Raw genomic sequence first — 5,067 nt, 5'->3', positions numbered from 1 at the left:
CGCCAGCACATTTGCCGTTAACAACTCTCGTAACGATACTATTTCAGCTACCGCCCGCCTTCCAAAGATCGATTTACCGACATTTTCCGGAGACTACTTGGAGTGGATTCCATTCCGCGACATGTTTCTGTCGCTCGTACACAACAACGTTACCCTTACACAGGTACAGAAATATTTTTACTTAAAAGGTTCATGCACTGGAACTCCCAAGGAAATGGTAGAGGAGTATCCAGCTACAAATGCTAGTTACGAACCAGCCTGGTCCGCACTAGTGAATCGATACCACAACAAACGCAAACTCGTAGACCAAATTGTAAGAAAATTGTTTAATGCACAAACTACGGACGGACGTCTGCATAGCATACAACAATTGTTGGATATTACGCGTAATTGCCTTGCGCTTTTAAGAACATTGGAAGTTGACACTTCTAACTGGGACCCCATCCTTATGTTCTTGCTAATTCAAAAAATTGATAAGCAAACGAGAAAGGAATGGGAGCAATCTCTTCATGGAAGTAATGAAATTCCGTTAGTCAAATCTTTTCTCAAATTCCTAGATTCTACGTACAAAGCATTGGAATTTGTCGAAGAAGACATTCCTTCAGCGAAGCAGCAGAAAAGTACTACAACACCAAACAAGGAATTCCGTCGAAAATCTCACACAAACATTCATACAGCAACAACTACTAACACATCAGATACCAGTTGTCTCTGCTGCCATCGAAATCACTTTGTATACAAATGTTTTAAATTCGCTGCATTCTCAGCAGCTGACAAAAAAGAGTTTGTCAAGCAAAACAAATTGTGCATTAACTGCTTAGGTAAGGGTCACACCTGCAGTAATTGTACAACAAAATCACGTTGCAAAGTTTGCGGAGAGTCGCATCATACTCCTCTTCATAACGATTTCTTTATTGGAAACTCCATTACGAATAAGAACAATCCAGCTACCGTCTCACCTAATTCTCTTAGTAATATCGGAGCTGGGTCCGCATCGATAGCTAAACTGCACTCTCTATTTACTCATGTGAGCACAAAGGTACTCCTAGCTACCGTTCGCATAATAGTGGAAACACCCGGTAGGAAATTTTATTTCAAGGCTCTTGTCGATCAAGGAGCGCAAACTTCTTTTATATCTGAAGATGCAGCCCAATTGCTAAGATTGAAGACGCGTAACATAAATGCAAATGTATCGGGCATCGGAGGGTCACAATCTTTTATTGCAAGAAAAGCTGTCAAACTTAATTTGCGTTCACATTATAACTACCTGTTTGACCTTGAATGCCACTTTCTTTTATTACCCAAGGTTACAACTTATACTCCGGCAGCAATAGAAGCAAGTTATCTGAAAACCTTACCCAGCGTCTTTCTCGCCGATCCCAATTTCAGTTCACCAGCTAAAATTGATTTTATTTTGGGTGCGGATTTATACTGCGACATTTTGCTTTCTGGAATGATCAAGTGCGACAATGGTTTATTACTACAAGAAACATATTTTGGTTGGATGATCTCGGGTCCGATAAAATCAAGTCTTAATGACTGCAGTCTTTCCGTCAATTTATTTTCTCTCGATGACCAGCTACGTTTGTTTTGGGAACAGGAAGACCTGATAGAAACTCGACCGATGTCAACTGAGGAAGCCGCAGTTGAGAAACATTTTTTTAGAAACCCACTCGCGCGACGCAACCGGACGATATACCGTACTTTTGCCCTTTAAAAGTTTTTTTCTCCAAGCAGAACTACCGTCATTTAGTCACACTCACTTCAACGCACTTCGAAGACTAAGCCAGCTTGAAAAACGATTTAAATTACAACCGGAGTTTGCACTGCTTTACAAGAGGTTCATGGATGAGTATGTAAGTCTAAGGCATATGAAAGAGATAGGCGAGTATCCGAAGGACCTTCCAGATAATTCATATTTTCTCTGTCATCATGGCGTCTTAAGAGAAAGCAGCAGCACTACAAAACTAATAGTATTTGACGGTGGAAATCATCATCCGGAGCAGACTTCGCTCAACGCAGAACTTGCTGCTGGACCTGCACTACAAAATTACTTACCGTATATTCTATCGCGATGGAGACGTCACAGAATAGCATTTACAGCTGATTTGGAGAAAATGTTTCGGCAGATCAACGTAAGTAATGAGCACCAACATTTTCAATGCATTCTTTGGAGAGAAGACCCTACTAAAACCATAAAAATTTATAAGCTGTGCACCGTTACTTATGGTACTATTTCTGCATCTTATTTAGCCATACGTGTGTTGCATCAGCTCGCAAATGATGAGCAGAGCTCCTTTCCCATTGCGAGCAAAATTCTCTTAAATGACAGCTACGTTGATGATATACTTTCTGGTTGCGATTCAATTCAAGAGGCGACAGAATTAAACAAACAACTTACTCTGCTATGTAAAAGTGGGAGCTTCAATTTAAGAAAATGGAATTCTAACTCGCTAGAATTTTTAGAATTCATTCCGATGGAATACCGCGATAAGCACGACTCATTTCAATTAACTTCTGAGAATTTCGTTAAGGCGCTAGGGCTGTATTGGGAAACAAAGGAGGACCAATTTTGCTTCAAAATCGACTTTAATTTTGCTCCCACGATCACTAAGAGCAGCCTTCTGTCAGATGCGGCCAAACTCTTTGACCCTTTAGGTTGGCTCGCACCTACCACTATCGTAGCCAAAATTATATTTCAAAAGCTGTGGTTGGAAGGATTAGGCTGGCAAGATCCCCTTCCACCAAAACTTCATTCAGAATGGATTCGGTATCGTGACAATTTGAAAGAGCTAGAACAAATCAAGATACCTAGATGGTTGGGCTACAATCAAGCAAGCACAGTTGACTTACATGGGTTTTGCGATGCCTCTCAGGCAGCTTATGGTGCTGTAGTATATGTAGTAGTTTATACAGATCGCGCTATCTCTACAACATTAATACAATCAAAAACGAAGGTAGCGCCACTCAAGGTCCTTTCAATTCCACGTCTTGAACTATGTGCAGCTACCTTACTGGTGAAATTAATGGCAAAAGTCAAAACCTATTTTGGATCGAGCCTTGAAAATTCTTACTACTGGACAGATAGCACGACTGTTTTAAGTTGGATTCGGAGCTATTCTAATCGATGGGCAACATCTCAATGGAAATACGTTCCTACAAGCGAAAATCCAGCCGACTGTTTAACTCGAGGCCTAACACCTTCTAAACTTCGTACACACACTCTGTGGTGGAGTGGACCGCCCTGGTTAATATCAGCACAATCGCACTGGCCTAAACTCAATAACGCTTTGGAGACAAATCTCGAGGAACGACGATCGGACGTCAGTTTACACAACACTGCTTTAACGTCAAAAGATGTTGAATACTACTCTCTGATTACAAAATACTCCAGCCTCTCTAAACTTCTCCGTATTACTGCGTACATACTCCGGTTCTACAACATTCTCAAGTCAGCTGTGCTCAAACAAAAGAACGAAGAGAACAAAGGCCACGAGACAGGGTTTTTAAAATCATGCGAAATAAACCGCGCACTTATCACAGTTGTTAAAGTAGACTTCGTAAATGAAATAAACTGCTTATCAAAGAAAAACACTCTGAGCAACAACAATAGGATTCTTCAACTCGCTCCGTTTCTTGATGAAAATAACCTACTTAGAGTCGGAGGCCGAATTTCGAAGGCTAACACTACCTTCGAAACCAAACATCCAATTTTACTTACTAAGCACAACCCACTGTCGTTACTTATATTTACAGATGCTCATCACCAAACGTTACACGGTGGGGTGCAATTAATGATGACATATGTTCTGCGGCGGTTTTGGATTTTATCATCCCGAAGCCTGGCCAGATCAGTTCTCCGAAAGTGCCTTGTGTGTGTCAGGTACATTGCCAAAATGCATGAACAAAAAATGGGTAACTTACCGGCCGTTCGACTTCAACCTACCAGGCCATTCAAACACAGCGGACTTGACTATGCTGGGCCGATTTTAATAAAGCATTCTGCACTACGAAAATCTTCTGCTGTTAAAGCTTATATTTGTCTTTTTGTCTGCATGTGCACGAAAGCTATTCATCTGGAAGCAGTATCCAGTCTAACAACCGAGGCTTTTATTGCGGCTTATCGGAGATTTATTTCTAGAAGAGGACGCTGCACTGACCTGTATTCTGACTGTGGAACTACGTTCATTGGCGCTGACAAAGAACTTAAACTTTGCTTCGAACGTCAAAAATTAGAGTTGCCTGAATATTTGGCAGCGGGGCTAGCCAATGAAGGAACTATTTGGCACTTTATTCCTCCCGCTTCACCCCACTTTGGAGGTTTGTGGGAAGCCGGTGTGAAATCGGCTAAGCATCATCTCCGGCGAATAATGCGAGACCGCATTCTTACCTTTGAGGAGCTTATCACACTGCTAGCTCAAATTGAAAGCTGTCTAAATTCGCGACCATTGTGCCCTTTACCAAGCCACCCTGACGAAAACCAAACATTAACTCCTGCACACTTTCTTGTCGGCGAACCAACAACATGCGTTTCTGAAGAGTCTCTTATCTCACAAGGTTGACGCTCTGAGTCGCTGGAAGTTAGTTGAACGTCTTAAACAACATTTCTGGCAACGATGGAGTGGTGAATATATTCATACCCTCCAGTCTCGCTCAAAATGGTCTCAAACTCATCGAAATCTGATAGTTGGTGACGTTGTTTTGCTACAGCATGAACGAAGTGCTCCAGGATATTGGCCATTAGCGCGAATACTTCAAGTCCATACCGGAACAGATAGTTTAGTAAGAGTGGTTACTCTTTTATGCAATGGTAAACTCCTGAAGCGTCCTATTACAAAAGTGTGTTTGCTGCCAATAATGGAACCTACAAATCCAGACCAAGAACAACCTGATGTGCATGACAACCAAGACTACCAGGTTTAAGAACATTCGTTCTTAGTGGGGGAGAATGTTGGGTATTATTCACTTTTCTTCTTTACTTTGTTATCTTAACTTTATTTCATACCATACCATTGTGAATTTTTACTTTTTTTGATGAACTGTCAATGAAAACGAAGTCGTATTAAT

Source organism: Rhagoletis pomonella, unplaced genomic scaffold (assembly GCF_013731165.1).
Source record: "Rhagoletis pomonella isolate Grant_MI unplaced genomic scaffold, Rhpom_1.0 Rhpom_scaffold_00198, whole genome shotgun sequence".
Classification (NCBI taxonomy): domain Eukaryota; kingdom Metazoa; phylum Arthropoda; class Insecta; order Diptera; family Tephritidae; genus Rhagoletis; species Rhagoletis pomonella.
The sequence above is the reverse complement of the archived record's forward strand: the minus strand, read 5'-3'. Positions refer to the sequence as shown.